Raw genomic sequence first — 17,015 nt, 5'->3', positions numbered from 1 at the left:
GGATTTAAATGGTGCATTACATCATTCACTTGAGCACATACTTTATCTTTCTCTGTGCACGTTCTCCCTTTTTTAGAAAAATGTATTTTGCCTTATGATTTGTGTAAATATATGTATATAGATACATTGATCTTTATACGTCAATATATGGTATATTAAATTAATCGTCATAATTGGACCTCCTTTCGGTTTCATTGGTTTATTGGCACTTATTGTAAAAAAATTTGAGGCTGTGGGCTAGTATCATCTATGTTATTAAGACTATAGATTCAGTCTTGTTGTGGAGTTAATCAACTTGACCAACTGTTATGATCATTCTCAATGGTAAAATTATGTCGAGGACCAATTGTTGTCTATACTGCTGAATACCCAGGTCCTTGGACTATATTGGGTCAACCCCTGTTCTATAACACTGAGCAGTTCTTAGCCATGTTATCCAACGCGAGGTGGATAACATGGCTAAGAGCATTAGCTCAGTAATGCATGAATATCGCAGACTTTTCAGCGATATTCATGCATTGCGGCGATTTTTATCGCATTTGCGATAAACCTTGGTAATACCAAGGTTTATTTGCGGTAAAAGTCGCCGCAGCTCAGCGGTAAATTTTTGTCTCTAACCAAGCAATAGCGATAATTATCGCTATTGCTTGGTAATATGCCCCCTTGTCTTTTCCCTCCTTGATTTCTCCTGTCTTCCCCGGGTTACCATTCGGTACTTAGACTTGATTGGGTCCGGTTGGTGATCAGGGGAGGTAGAGGAGCTTGCATCATTTGCCTGGCGTTCCTACGGAGATGTGAGTAAACCATGACATTAACCTAAAAAGCTAACAATTTCAGAAGCAATGAATGTGTTTTCAGAATTCAACCAGTGATATTGTTAGAGAAATCTCATCGCACTCAGTAGTCTAGCAAGGGCGCCATTGACCATAATGCAAGTAAGTCATTTTTACCCTCCACACCCAGGTTTGGTAGTAAAAACAGTCACTATTAGGGCTGAAGGAGCCCTTCAGACCCATGGGACCAATGACATTACTTCTGCTGCAGTATTTTTAGAGCGCATTCCTTCACTGGGGCTTTCACCTAGCTGATAGCCACATATATTAACAGTCCAACTTCTGTGGTTATTCAAAGATATATTTCACCCAATGTTATTGAAACTGTCTTCTCTGAGATGGTCAGGCTGATTGACGTTGGTGCTAACCATTTCCTGCTTTGTTGGACAAATCATGTGTATCCTTTACATACATTAAATAGGTTAGAAAGGCTACATGTGCATAACCCATATTCACATGTTGATATGAGGTGTACCACGGAAAACTGAATGCATTGTTTCTTAACATTAGACTACCAGGCTTGCTTATGTCTCATCATTGCGGTCTCAAACTTAAAATTATATTGTATTTGGAAGCACAGTGAGCTTGCATTTCAACCTGACCATTGCAAATGGCATCCCTTGAGGAGAGTGAAAGTGATTTGGGAAATATTTAGCACCACTGAGAATTTATCAACCACTAAAGTAGAAACCTTGCAAGTTACTTTTCAAGGTTTTTGCATATCATTGGCATGGGGCATAGGTATAATTCTCAAAGGGAATCTTTATTAAATAGAGGAGGATATCATGGTATTGTGTATGAAACAAAACTATTTATGAACCGTGTATTGAGAAATGAGTAGGCAGAAAGAGAGCTCTGATTGGAGCCTTGAATTGACTAGGTCAGTGGTTCTTAGCCTGTGGTCCACGAACCCCTGAGGGTCTGTGACACCTTCTCAGGGGGACTGTGATTGCGTAGAAAATTTAATAATATGAACATATTGTATATGTGTGCATATTAATATAAAATACAAAATTTAAACATTTAAAATTTTAAAACGTTTTATAAATGTGAAGCAATTTTAAATTGAAGGTTACAAATTAAGTTGGTGCCCTCAGATTGATTTGTGGGAGCAGTGCATATGTATCAAACAGGAATATAGTATGGGCGATGAGTGGCCTCAGTTAAATTTAGAAAAACCCCAGCTTTCTCAATAAAATGAAAATGTTAATTTTGAGAAAAAAAATCAATAATTGTGAATTAAAAAATCAAAATTGAGGAAGCAGGGGTACCTGGCATCGAGTAATGACTTAATGGGGGTCCCTGATTACAATAATGAATCAGTGGGAGTGCCGAATTCTGTTAGTGAATAAGTAGGGTGTCCCTGGTTTCCAATAATTATTAAGTGGGGCTCTACAGAAGAAAAAAGGTTAAGAACCACTGGACTAGGTAATCAGGGTGCATGTGAAGTGTCAACAAATCCGAGGTTAAAAGCCTCGTAAATCTTTGGTATGGCTGTGTTCACTTGATAAACATGAAACTGGTATTACAGTGGCACAAGCAGTCTGATATTCATAACGTTTTTGATTGTTTTTTTATTTATTTACACAGAGCCTTATGCCAAGAAGCTAGAATAGAATTTGTAGGTGAATCTAGTTAGCCGATATTTTGAGAAGCAGGGATCGATCGAGTTTTCAGAATTCAACAGTGAACAAAAAGCTAGAAGACCTCATTAGTGGTGGGTTGTGCAGAAACCTGCCAAAAATAGGGCGTTTGTCCAACTCATTTATATATGAGATAGCAGCTTAGTTTATGATCTCGTAGTAAGTCTAGCATATATCCGATGGGTCAGGAAACTGCTTGTTTCATGTTATTGGAAAACATTCCCAGTTCGGGCAAGCAGGGCCGGACTGGCAACCGGGTGTTTTTGAATTCTGCCGAGCTGGGGGCTTATTTCATTGTGGTGGGGGCTGATTTTGTTCATGGAGACCTGCGTGTATTTCGAAATAATTAAAGCAAAACAAATTTTGTTCAGTACACGCGGGTCCCCATCAACGAAATCAGCCCCCAGTTCAGCAGCATCCATAACGCCCAGTTGCCAGTCTGGCCCTGCTTGGCTGGGCTGGTGCCATTATCCTGGGGTGTTTTCCTCGGAAAATGAGCTGGAAAACCACGATTTACATCAGTTTTCAGCTAATTTTCCTTGCAACTGTGTGATATCGGTTCTTCACCGGGAGACTGTGAGATGGATTGGGATATTGTGTCACACTATGCCACCCTGTGAGCTTTTTTGGGGAGGGTGGAGGTGGGGGAAAGGGCGTCATAGGGGGCTTGGGGACCGGGTGGGGTCAAAAGTGCTTCGAAGGTACTTCTCAGAAAGAGGCCCGACCCATATCATGGGCCTGCACCCTCCCCACATGGTGAGATTGTTCTTCAAGTATGTATTCAGTACAAAACCTGCGCTAGACACTCACGCATTCATATGTCTGCACCATCGTTCGCCACTGTGTAGGGAACAAGGCAAAGGGACAGTCTTAGTGAGTTGTTTTTCAACCTTTCGCAACACAGCACAACAAATTGAGCTGTTGTGCTGCATGAAAAATCAGTCAAGCTGCCACCTACAGGCTGTGACTGAAGCTGCACTTCCACATTCAATCAGAGATGCAGATATAATATTGTGCCTTCAACCCAACAAGGATAATAGTGAATATGGACCACTTTCAGTGATGAATGCCCCTAAAAAGATTTCAAATATGACTCTTGCAAATCATTTGATTCCTGCAAGGACAGGGCTGAAGGAAGATGACCAGGCAGGTTTGCAGATTTCAAAGGATGCATCTCTAAAGTTACAACGTTGCTTTTATAGTTTTGGACTTCCAGAAAACTGATTATGAGAAATATGTGGTTCGAAGTCATGATGCTCAAAGATGATTAGATTCCATTGACAGGAATTATTGCTTGCAAGGATGAAAATTCTTAATTCCTGCCCAAACTATTGACCAGAGAAGAGGGGCACACAACATGGTTGTCCCTTATTGCATTTACTTTGTGAATGAGTGTGTATAATATCAAATATCCTTCTGAATCGCCGGGTAATATTAAACGGAGATATTGCTATGTTATTATAGTACAATGCAATTTTATTGTGCATGAAACATTGAAGTCATGGAAAAGGTTGGTAAGTATTTAGCCTGAAGAATAAAACAGATTTCACAGTTTTTAATACTGATTTGTAATGATGCACTTCCTTCCCCCAATAACTCTCGGAGTCAAGCTTCGGTATTACTCTGTTTATTCAGGTAGTAACATACAAGGAGCGCTAAGCATGTCCTCTCTTCAGCCAGCTCACGCGCTAATGCCTCGCTGCGCACTCCGCTTCCCTACGTCACCGCACGTCACGTAGCCACGTGACGTGCACGTTAGCGCGCTCACTACATATCTCCCTTTTTTCCCAACAACTCATATGTACAAGTCCTGGCTCATGTCATAGTCTCTGAACCTCGCAGGCTGAACCACCGCCCTGCCCCTTCTCGTCAGTCTTACCGGGGGCGTGGCAGTTGTCGCTGCATTATCGTTACCACTTCCTAGCGCAGCCGCACTAGGCTCACTCCGGCTTCTATCCTCTTCAATCATCTTCTCCCCACTCGCTTCTTGGTCCTCTTGCCTTGTTTCACCAATGTCCAAATCCTCTCCCCCATACTCATTTGGGTCATCGCTGCTGTTCTCGCCATCTCCATCACTTCTGTTGCCTCTCCAGCAGAGTATTCTGTTGCATCTAGCCATGCGGTCCTGCGACCACACATTACCATCGCTCAACAAAGCGGCTCTGCCTCTGACTTCCACTACCTGTAGAGGCTTGCTGTACTTGCTTTCTCCCTTTTTTTGTAATGTGGCCAGTCTTACTCTTACCCATTCACCTTTTTCTAAGACGGTGTCTTTCACATTCCTCCGTGCATCGTAGTGTTTGGTGTACACCGCTTGGGCTCTCTCCAGATTGGCCTGCACCACCGCCGGTGACCACTCACTCTTGATGACTCTTTCCTTCCATATTCTGTTGTCCTGAGTGAAAGGCTCACGGCCTCTGAGAATCTGGAAGGGACTATAGCCGGTGCTCGTGGGTGTTATTCTGTATGCCCATACCATGTGCCAGATCTCTGCTTCCCAGTCTTTGTTATCTGAGACCGCTGCTTGTACCGAACCCATCACTACTCTATTGAAACGTTCCACCAGGCCATTACCTGCAGGATGGTATATGGATGTGTGTTTTGCCGTGATACCATTTCTCTGCATGAACTGGGACCATTTCTCAGAACGGAATTGGGGCCCATTGTCACTGAGAACACACTTTGGGATGCCCTCTCTCACAAAAGTTTCAGCCATGAAGCTCACTATCCTCTCCGTGTCCATGGTTTCTTCAATCCTCAATTCCGGCCATTTGGAATATCTATCTACCATTACGCAGATGTACTTCTGTATTCCCTGGGCATTTAATATTGGAGCCAAAATGTCTATGGACAGTTCCTCCCATGGATTCTTCGGGGGATCAAACTTTCCTAGGGCTGGACGCAACGGTTTGAGTGTTTTATCCGCGCCCTGGCACCTCGGGCACTCTCTCACGTGTCTTTCCGCCCTTATGTCCATTCCCGGCCACCAATAATTCTGCTTGGCCCTTAGTTTCAACTTCCCCGCTCCCAGATGGCCTTCGTGCAGCATGTCCAGCAGCCTGGGAATCATCCTTGCTGGAGGTATGAGTCTCTCTCCTCTGTATACGAAGATGCCTTGGTCATCGATTGATAGTTCCTCTCTAACTTCGAAATATGGAATGAGGCCTCGCCCTGTCTTGTGTTTGTTTGGCCAACCCCTCACTATGTGGGTTTTCACTTCTTCCAGGACGGGGTCTTCTTCATACGCTAGTTTCCATTCCTGCTTGCTTATGATCACTTCCAGGTCTTCGGTAAGTGTGACCCATTCTTCCGCCGCTTCACTGCGTTCTGTGCTGGGCTCCATTGCTGCCGCCCTGCTCAGATAATCAGCCACTTTGTTCCTACTCCCTGGGATATGCTCCACGTCGTATCGAAACTCCATTAAATTGAGTGACATTTTTGAGATCCTCGGCGTTGCTTCAGCATGCCCACTGGATGTGAGTACCTTGAGTAGTGGCTTGTGGTCCGTCCTCAACCGGAACCTGGTGCCCCACAGAAATTGCCTGAATGGTGACATGGCCCACACCACCGCCAACATTTCTTTTTCGATCACACTGTACTTTTTTCAGTGTCGTTCAGGGTGCGGGACGCAAAGCATATGGTTTCCACTCTCCCTTGGCCGCGGTCTTGCATGAGGACTGCTCCCAGTCCTTTGTCGCTGGCATCCGTTGTCAGTATTGTATTACCTTGGGGGTCGAATCCTTGTAGTGGGACGGCCCCTGCCACCTCTCTTTTTACCATCTCGAATTCTTGCTGGGCTTCTTCCGACCACCGGAATTCGCTGTTCTCTCTGGTCAGCAGTCTCATATGGTGGGTCTTGGAGGCGAAGTGTTCTATGAACTTCCCATAGTATTCTGCCATCCCCAGGAAGGATCGGACTTCCTCCTTGCTGACCGGTGGGGGTGCGTTGCAGATTGCTTTCACATTTTCCCTTTTGGGGGTTACTCCTCGTGCGCTTATCCCATGGCCCAAGTACGTCACCTTCTCCATTCCTATGCGGCACTTAGCCCATTCTGCCGTGAGGCCCTGCCTTTCCAAGATTCCCAATACCACATCCAGTTTCTTGTCATGGTCGGCTCTGTCGCGACCCATCACCAATATATCATCCTGGAAGTATTGGACCCCTTGAATGTTATTGAACAACTGGTGCATGAGTTTCTGAAACACCGCAGCCGCCGAGGCTAGCCCAAACGGCATGCGGTGGAATTGATAGCACCCGAAGGGGGTTATGAACGAGGTCAATCTGCGGCTCTCCGGGTGTAATGCAATCTGGTGATAAGCCGACGTTAAGTCTATGGTGGAGTACCACCGAACGCCCCTCGTGCTGGCCAACATCTCTTCTATCCGGGGAAGAGGGAACTTCTCTACCACTATGTTTTTGTTCAATTCACGCAGGTCCACGCATAGGCGGACCTTCCCATTGGGTTTCTTCACCACCACCAACGGCGCCTACCATTCAGCGCAAGTAATCGGCTCGATGATCCCTCTTTTCTCTAGTTGCCGTAGCTCCTCCTTCACATCGTCCCTCACGGCCATCGGGATATTTCTCACCTTGTGGGCCACCGGTGTTGCGCCCTCTCTGAGTATGATTTTGTGCGCAAACCTGTCGAGCTTTCCTACTGTGCCCCCAAAGACTGTTGGGAACTCCTTCTTCCATCTGGCTGTGTCCAGCCCTTCTTCTTGCTCCGTCAGCAGTATTTGCTCCTTGCCCCCTGGATCCAACTTGATCCCCAAGTCTACTTGGTCGAGCCACCCCAGGACCGATGGGCCTTTCTCGGAGACGTACAGCTTGCACCTGGCCGACCTGCCCCTGAACTCAAAGTTCAACTTCCTGCATCCCGCCATGGGGATTCGGTCTCCATTGTATGTAACGGGACGTATGTCCAGCCTATCCAATTCAGGGCCCAGTTGCGGGGCAAATTTCTCCTCCCATACGCTTCTCGGAATTATGGTGTATGGTGATCCTGTGTCTGCCACTACTTGGATTTCCACGCCTCCTATCATCATGTCCATTATCGGTTTCATCGTTCTCCTTCCGTCATTTCCACGAGTGCGGTCATCCACGCTCAAGATTTCGTCGTAGATGCAGAGGACCGTGACCACCTCTTCTTCGGCCACCTCGTCTGGTTCTGCCGCTTCTTGGTCAACGTACTTCACTGCGTTTTTGGAAGCCTTCTTCCTGCAAACTTTTTCAAAATGGCCGACAATTCCGCAAAACATGCATTTGGCGCGAAGCGCGGGGCACTTCCGGTCGTGCGCCTCGTGCGCCCAACTTCCGCATCTATAGCAAGACCGTTTATTACTTCCAGCCGTTTTGCCGGAGGGGCCTGGGTTGCCTTGTCCCTTGCTCGGGCCTTTTTCTGGTGGTTTCCGCACTTGATGTTCCTTGTGGTGCTCTTCGTTGTCCACCTTATTCACCACCCCGCTGGGCACACTCTCTTTCTTCATGGCCGCCGCACACCTTCGCGCCAGTTCGGCTCTCTTGACTATCACCAGTACATCCTTGAGTGAGGTGTCTCCCGCTGCCCATAGCTTGTCCTGTACGTTCGTGCACGTGGTGTGTATCACCACTTGGTCTTTTATGAATTCACTTTCCCAGTTGGCGTACTTGCATGAGGCCGCCAGTTTCCTCAACGCCGCCACGTACTCTTCCACGGTTTCTCCTGGTCGTTGTTTCCTTTGTTGGAAGTTAAACCGGTCCACTGAGACACACACCGATGGTTTGAAGTGTTCCTCCAGGTCTTCCATTGTGTGTGCGTACACGTCGTCATCATCCGTCTCTCTCTTCTTGGGAACCAAGCTTTTGTAGATCCTCAGGCCTTCCGGGCCCAGGTTTAGCAGTAGGATACGTTTCTTTCTCGGTGGCTTGAATTTCTCCTCACTCTCGTCTTCCAGTACTTCTATGAAGTTATCTATGTACTCCTTCCAGTCCTCCCATTTCATAAGGGGTTCCCCGGGTCTGGGAAGGAACTGGACAGGTGCTATCGCAAACCCCGCTTGTGCGCTCATCTTCTCGCCCTTGGATGTGGGCGGCGCGCTTTCCAGGCTTCTCGGGCTCCCCGGCGCGCCGTTTCGTTCCTCTTCACTGAGTAAGAGTGGAGGGCTGCTCCTTTCAGCCCCTTCCCGCTCAGGTGGGGTAGCCAGTGCGGTACCTGTGGGCCTAGATCGTAACTGGTTTCCTGCTTTGGTTTGTGATGCAGTTCCCCACAGGTTGCTCGCCACGCGCCTGCAGTGTTCGGTTCCACGTGCTGTCAACTGCGTTGCGCTCCTTGTGGTGCCCGGTCAGGGTGTGGTCGCTACTCGTTCCCTCGGGCCCTCCTTGCTCTCCGCTCCGTTCCTCCGTTCTTCACGTAGTCGGCGTCGTGGGGGTCGTGGGTCGCTGATCCCACCCTCGTCGCCACTGTAATGATGCACTTCCTTCCCCCAATAACTCTCGGAGTCAAGCTTCGGTATTACTCTGTTTATTCAGGTAGTAACATACAAGGAGCGCTAAGCATGTCCTCTCTTCAGCCAGCTCACGCGCTAATGCCTCGCTGCGCACTCCGCTTCCCTACGTCACCGCACGTCACGTAGCCACGTGACGTGCACGTTAGCGCGCTCACTACATGATTGAGCTTCAAATACAGATATCTAAAAAATTATTTAGACGACAGACTGATTGAAAATGTGCTACTGTAGTCAAGCAAAACACCTTGTTTTGGGGGAATAGGTTGAAGAGTTCTGTGGGGTTAGCCGTTCCAGTCTCCCATAAGGATAAGAGGCAACATCCAACATGATCATACTGGCATGGTCCGTGTCCCTCTTGCAAGTCAATCTGATGTTGATCCTTCTCACGCTTTTTTGGTCTCTGACCATTGTACTGCAACAGATGTATCTACGGATTTGTATGTATGAAAATAGGTGTTGCATCCGTCTTATTTATTAAGCTAATGTTATTATGATTAGGGCTGGGTGTAGTTTTCGTAGCGCCACTACGCACACTACGCAAAATTTTGGAAAAAATATTTGGAAAACAAGGGCACGTCCTGAGGGTCGGTGTGCCCGGGACAGGGGTCCCTCGTGCCTAGGCTGACTTCCGTGATCTCCCTGGCCTGGTTGGGTTGGAAATCAGTGACCGGCCCAGGGGCCTGGGTTTGGGAGCCCCCGTCCTACGGCCTGCCAAAAGTCCATCTGCCCCAGAGCCCTGCAAGGCTCCCGGGCAGTCCTCCCCCGGGCGGCTGGGCCCCAGGAGCGCTTGTGGGCCTCCCCATGCCTGAGGCGCAGCATGGGGTTTCAGAGCCCCCTGGAGCCCTGCAGCTCAGGAGCCCTGCAGCCCGGAGCCCTGCAGCCCCGGAGCCCTGCAGCCCCCGAGCCCTGCAGCCCCGGAGCCCTGTAGCCCCGGAGCCCTGCAGCCCGGAGCCCTGCAGCCCCGGAGCCCTGCAGCACCCGAGCCCTGCAGCCCCCGAGCCCTGCAGCCCCCGAGCCCTGCAGTCCCCGAGCCCTGCAGCTCCAATGCCCTACAAGGGCAAGGCGTGGTGGGAGCCCTCCTGTGAAGGCTTGGGTGGGCAGTGGGGAGATCTTTCGGTCCCGGCTATCTGGTCGCACCTTTCCCCTCGGCCATCTGGCTGCAAGCAATGCTTTCCAATGGGGCGACCAGAAGGCCGGTCTTCCCTGGAGGTGCCATTTGCCTCCCCGATCCCAGCGAGGGCTCCAGGAGGTCTGGCGCCTCTGTGCCCTGGGTCCCCTCCGTCACTCTGTGCGCACGAGTTCCAAGAAAGAGGGGTAGCCTTCCTCCAGATTACTAGGGGCAGGATCTCTCTCGGGCTGGCGGTTCTCTGCCGATGACCAGATGGGCTATGCTCAGACAACGCCTCTCCTCCGTCCGGGGGGCTCCGGGCCATGGCATGGCAAAGTGCCTGGGATGGGCTCCATGGTTCCCAGGCAGTCCTCCCCAGGGCTTCCTCCTCCATGCCAAAGGCATGGCAACGTGCCCGGGAGGGGCTCCATGGGTCCCGGGCAGTCCCCCCGGGCATCTGGATCTCCCTCCTCCAGGCCAACGGCGTGGCAAAGTGCCCAGGATGGGCTCCATGGGTCCCTGGCAGTCCTCAACTGGGCGTCGGGGGCTCCCTCCTCCGGGCCAATGGCATGGAAAAGTCCCCGGGACGGGCTCCATGGGTCCCGGACAGTACTCCCCCGGGCGTCTGGGCCCGAGAGCTCCGGTGGTCCCCCCCGTGCCTGAGGCCCAGCCGGAATCAGCGAGCCCCTGGGAAGCAGAGCTCATGAGCCCTGCCCTGCGTAGGCAGGCAGAAGCCGCTGGGAGTCCTTTTGGTCTCGGCCATCTGGTTGCACCTTTCCCTCGGCCATCTTGTTGCACGCAATGCTTTCCAATGGGGCAACCAGATGGCCGGTCTTCCCTGGAAGTCCATATGAGGTGCCATTTGCCTCCCCGATCCCAGGGAGGGCTCCAGGAGGTCGGGTGCCTCCGCAGCTTGGGTCCTCTCCATCACTCTGTGTGCGTGGGTTCCCAGAAAGCGCGGTAGTCTTCCTCTGGATTACTAGGGCCAGGGTATGCCAGGACACCCCTCCCGGCCTGGCGGTGCTCTGCCGGGGACCAGATGGGCTATGCCCGGGCATTACCTCCCTAGGCATCCAGTGTTCCTTCCTCAGGCCCACGGCATTCCAAAGTGCCCAGGACAGGCTCCTTGGTTCCCGGGCAGTCCTCCCCTGGGTTGTTTGGGGCTCTCTCCTCCAGGCCAACGGCGTAGCAAAGTGCATGGGACAGGCTCCATGGGTCCCGGGCATTCCTTCCCGGATGTCCGGGGCTCACTCCTCCAGGCCAACGGCATTGCAAAGTGCCCAGGACGGGCTCCGTGGGTCCTGGGCAATCCTACCCGGGTTGCCAAAGGGTCCCACCAGAGGCCTGGCTGGGCCCCCGGGTTGGGTGCTCCGGCCCTGGGCCCAGTCCCCCAGCCTGCAGCACTGCCAAAGGCCCAGGACGGGGTTCCTTTGTGCCTGGGGAGCCTCCCCTTGCTTGGCTGTGTGCAGGAGCTCCATCCAGGGCCCCTAAGGGCCCCAGGGAAGGTGGCCTCCCCACCTCGGGCTCTGTCCTTGGTCCTGCCACATGGCAGGGTACCCGGGATGGTGCCCAGCAGGCCCGGGGAGGCTTCCCCTGCGCCTCTGGGCCTGGGAGCCCCATCTGGGTCCAGGGACCGGGCCGGGCCCTGGGTTGGGTGCTTCGACCCTGGGCCCTGTTCCCCAGCCTGCCGCACTGCCAAAGGCTCAGGACAGCTAGACTAGCAGCTCTAGCAAGAAGCAAACCGTCAAAATTATGTTCACAGGAAGAAATACTGCTACTAGCAGAATTGGAGAAAGTATATGAAAATAAGAAGAACGTTAATGAGCTGATGGTTCCACATTTTGATAACAAAAACAGAAAACAAATTGCAGAAAAAAGAAGAGATAGAAGAGATAAAAGCAAGAAATCCGTACTGCAAGCATCAAATGTTTCTGAAAATGACTCTTGCGATGAACCATAGGTTAAAGTGGAAGTAACAACAGAAAAGCACAGAGACTTTATCAATCGAAAACTTGCGCAAAAAATCAAGAACTTTGATGAGCTGGAAGACAGAATCACAGAAATCGAGAAGTACACCCAAAACGTAGAGCAACATGATGCTGCTATGGATCTGATGGATGAGGTAGTGACTTATATCCCAAATAACACCACTGATATAAGTCCTACACCAGCAAGTGTACCAACAAATGAACCAGCAAGTGAACTCAATAATGAGCCTATAAACCCTGCTCAAGATGAGCACCAAAATGACTCAGTAGGAAACAAGATAACAAAAAAAGACAAGAAAAACGGAAGGCTTAATCGGACACACAAGAAAAATTATGCCAAAGCAAAGGGCAGCTATAAAGAATACCAGGCAATGTTTAAAAAAGACAAAAAGAAAATTGCCAGGATTATCACTGATGAGGCAAGAGATGCCACTTGCCAAGTCAGTGCTGATGAAATCTTTCAATACTACAAAAACATAATTGAGAAAGAAAACAAGAAAAATCCTAATTTCATGCCGATTGATCGGAAATCAGAGGATTACGAAATTAGAAATCTATGTAAAGAAATAACACTGCTCGAAATAAAGTATGCCTTTAAGAACTCCAATTTAAAGTAAGCAGTGGGGCCCAATAAGATTGGTCTGAATGACTTGTATAAAGTGCACAGCAGGCAACCAAGATGGCTGCCCAGAATTCTATCGTCTTGGTTGTTAATGAGAAGAGTACCAGAAATTATTAAAAAGAACCAATCAATTTTGATACCCAAGAATGTACCGATTAGTGAACTTAAAAAAATCAGTAACTGGCGTCCAATTACCATCTGTACTGCATTCATGAAGTTATTCACAAAAATATTAACTAAAAGACTCTAATTTTTTGTTGCATTGAATACAAGACAAAAAGGCTTCATGAAGGTGAGAGGTTGTCTTGAGAATCTGACTCTCCTGCAAAATATCATAAAAGGGGCATGAAAAAACAGTCACTCATTAGTCCTCTCCATCACTCTGTGTGCGTGGGTTCCCAGAAAGCGCGGTAGTCTTCCTCTGGATTACTAGGGCCAGGGTATGCCAGGACACCCCTCCCGGCCTGGCGGTGCTCTGCCGGGGACCAGATGGGCTATGCCCGGGCATTACCTCCCTAGGCATCCAGTGTTCCTTCCTCAGGCCCACGGCATTCCAAAGTGCCCAGGACAGGCTCCTTGGTTCCCGGGCAGTCCTCCCCTGGGTTGTTTGGGGCTCTCTCCTCCAGGCCAACGGCGTAGCAAAGTGCATGGGACAGGCTCCATGGGTCCCGGGCATTCCTTCCCGGATGTCCGGGGCTCACTCCTCCAGGCTAATGGCATTGCAAAGTGCCCAGGACGGGCTCCGTGGGTCCTGGGCAATCCTACCCGGGTTGCCAAAGGGTCCCACCAGAGGCCTGGCTGGGCCCCCGGGTTGGGTGCTCCGGCCCTGGGCCCAGTCCCCCAGCCTGCAGCACTGCCAAAGGCCCAGGACGGGGTTCCTTTGTGCCTGGGGAGCCTCCCCTTGCTTGGCTGTGTGCAGGAGCTCCATCCAGGGCCCCTAAGGGCCCCAGGGAAGGTGGCCTCCCCACCTCGGGCTCTGTCCTTGGTCCTGCCACATGGCAGGGTACCCGGGATGGTGCCCAGCAGGCCCGGGGAGGCTTCCCCTGCGCCTCTGGGCCTGGGAGCCCCATCTGGGTCCAGGGACCGGGCCGGGCCCTGGGTTGGGTGCTTCGACCCTGGGCCCTGTTCCCCAGCCTGCCGCACTGCCAAAGGCTCAGGACAGCTAGACTAGCAGCTCTAGCAAGAAGCAAACCGTCAAAATTATGTTCACAGGAAGAAATACTGCTACTAGCAGAATTGGAGAAAGTATATGAAAATAAGAAGAACGTTAATGAGCTGATGGTTCCACATTTTGATAACAAAAACAGAAAACAAATTGCAGAAAAAAGAAGAGATAGAAGAGATAAAAGCAAGAAATCCGTACTGCAAGCATCAAATGTTTCTGAAAATGACTCTTGCGATGAACCATAGGTTAAAGTGGAAGTAACAACAGAAAAGCACAGAGACTTTATCAATCGAAAACTTGCGCAAAAAATCAAGAACTTTGATGAGCTGGAAGACAGAATCACAGAAATCGAGAAGTACACCCAAAACGTAGAGCAACATGATGCTGCTATGGATCTGATGGATGAGGTAGTGACTTATATCCCAAATAACACCACTGATATAAGTCCTACACCAGCAAGTGTACCAACAAATGAACCAGCAAGTGAACTCAATAATGAGCCTATAAACCCTGCTCAAGATGAGCACCAAAATGACTCAGTAGGAAACAAGATAACAAAAAAAGACAAGAAAAACGGAAGGCTTAATCGGACACACAAGAAAAATTATGCCAAAGCAAAGGGCAGCTATAAAGAATACCAGGCAATGTTTAAAAAAGACAAAAAGAAAATTGCTAGGATTATCACTGATGAGGCAAGAGATGCCACTTGCCAAGTCAGTGCTGATGAAATCTTTCAATACTACAAAAACATAATTGAGAAAGAAAACAAGAAAAATCCTAATTTCATGCCGATTGATCGGAAATCAGAGGATTACGAAATTAGAAATCTATGTAAAGAAATAACACTGCTCGAAATAAAGTATGCCTTTAAGAACTCCAATTTAAAGTAAGCAGTGGGGCCCAATAAGATTGGTCTGAATGACTTGTATAAAGTGCACAGCAGGCAACCAAGATGGCTGCCCAGAATTCTATCGTCTTGGTTGTTAATGAGAAGAGTACCAGAAATTATTAAAAAGAACCAATCAATTTTGATACCCAAGAATGTACCGATTAGTGAACTTAAAAAAATCAGTAACTGGCGTCCAATTACCATCTGTACTGCATTCATGAAGTTATTCACAAAAATATTAACTAAAAGACTCTAATTTTTTGTTGCATTGAATACAAGACAAAAAGGCTTCATGAAGGTGAGAGGTTGTCTTGAGAATCTGACTCTCCTGCAAAATATCATAAAAGGGGCATGAAAAAACAGTCACTCATTAGCAGTTGTGTTCATTGATATAGCGAAAGCCTTCGACTCTGTCAGCCATGGTCACATTATACAGAGTCTCGCAAGGCAAAGAGTTCCATCGTACATCAGAGGCATAATAAAGGACTTGTACACTGACTCAACAACATCTTTCAAGGGAAAGAACAACGAAGCAACTCCTGAAATAACAATGAAATCTGGGGTCAAACAATGTGACTCTTTATCCCCACTACTATTTAACATTGCCATGGATCCTCTGATCTGTGATCTTCAGAAAAATGGCACGAGCTTCACTTTTGGATTAGATGGTCTTATTGAGCCAATCACCGTTCTCGCCTTTGCCGATGACATTGCAGTACTCAGCAGTACCTGGGAAGGAATGAGTACAAATCTGAAAATCATTGAAAAGTTCAGTAAAACTACAGGATTAAAACTTCATGTGAAAAAGACACATGGATTTTATATCAGTCACCATAAAGATAAAATACTGTATAACAACTGTAAACCATTGCAATTTGAAAAAGAAAATATTGAAAATAATTATCCAGGAGAAAGTGAGAGATACCTCGGATTGAACTTTGATCCACACACTGGTCATACAAGCAAAAACAAAATTAATGAGGTTCTTGTCAATTGGGCTAAAAAAACTTAATAATCTACTGCTTAAGCCCACGCAGAAAATAGAAACTTTGTATCAGTACTTGGCACCTAAACTATCATTCAAATTGGAAATGACAGGAACAGAAGCAAAAACTTTAAATGTTCTGGGTCAAACAATAAAAAAGTATGTCAAACAATTTCTACACCTTCCAGGCATACACATGTAATGGTCTCCTTTATTCAAATAGATCATTTGGGGGCCTCAGTATACCAAAACTATGTACACAAATTGGTCTCAATAAAGTCAATAGTTTATTGTATCTCAGGGCAGCTCCAGACCTGTACATAGCTCATTCATTCATGAATGCAGGAGAAGATATGAATGAAAAAATTGATAACATCATCAAAACACACAAACTCAACATTTTAGACAGTAGGTTTCTGAGCTATGATTTGAATTTGTTACCAACATATAATTGGAGAAAAGAAGAGTTTGAGAAATGGGCAAATCTCCCTGTCCAAGGTGATGGTATAAAATACTTAGCAAGTAATCCAACCTCAAACTTTTGGATCAGCAAGCATAACAAAATGAAAGAAAACGAGTACATATCTGCGCTGATGTTAAGAGCAAATCTTTTATATACTAGAGAAACCATCACTAGAGGAATAAATCCTGCATTTGCTCCAAGTAAGTATTGTGATGATGTTTGTGAAACAATTTCTCATATTTCAGGCGCATGTCCTAAAACTAAGGACATTAGGATTAAAAGACATAACAAAATTCTTGAATTGCTCATTGAGAGAGCAAAAAGGTGTGGTTGGATGGCATATAGGAAACCTCATGTTAAGAATAATCAAGGAGAACTATGAAAACCAGATGTAGTGTTTACCAAAAATGGTACAGCTGTAGTGATTGATGTTTCAATTCATTATGAAAGTTCTCAGAATTCCCTTGAATTAGCGTTTGAGAGTAAAGTGAAATACTATCAGGATATGTCACAGCAAATCAAAGATCTCACAAAATGCGACACGGTTAAATTTCATGGCTTTATCGTTGGATGTCGTGTTATTTGGCCTCAATGTAATGAGGTTGTTCTGGCTGATTTAGGTCTGCAAATGGCATTTCCATTCAAGAAAAATGTTTGCCTGACTACTTTAATGGACACTCTTAAAATGTGCCAAGTATTCATGGACAATTGAGTATCAAGCTTATACTTTCTTGCAGCACACATGTCACCCTTATAAAGCACAATGTTTTAACATATAGGTTTATAGTTGAGTTAGTATAGAGGTGAATTTTACAGATGTGAATGTTTATAGA

At 47.7% G+C, this 17,015-nt stretch overlaps 1 protein-coding gene across 1 annotated transcript in view; it reads left to right on the top strand.

Moving 5' to 3' along the window:
- The window catches only part of LOC147698089 (acetylserotonin O-methyltransferase-like), a 684,409-nt gene that overhangs the window by 309,299 nt on the left and 358,095 nt on the right, over positions 1-17,015 (top strand). The gene's annotated exons all lie outside the window — the stretch shown is intronic.

Source organism: Lissotriton vulgaris, chromosome 8 (assembly GCF_964263255.1).
Source record: "Lissotriton vulgaris chromosome 8, aLisVul1.2, whole genome shotgun sequence".
NCBI classification, from domain to species: domain Eukaryota; kingdom Metazoa; phylum Chordata; class Amphibia; order Caudata; family Salamandridae; genus Lissotriton; species Lissotriton vulgaris.
The sequence above is the reverse complement of the archived record's forward strand: the minus strand, read 5'-3'. Positions and strand labels throughout refer to the sequence as shown.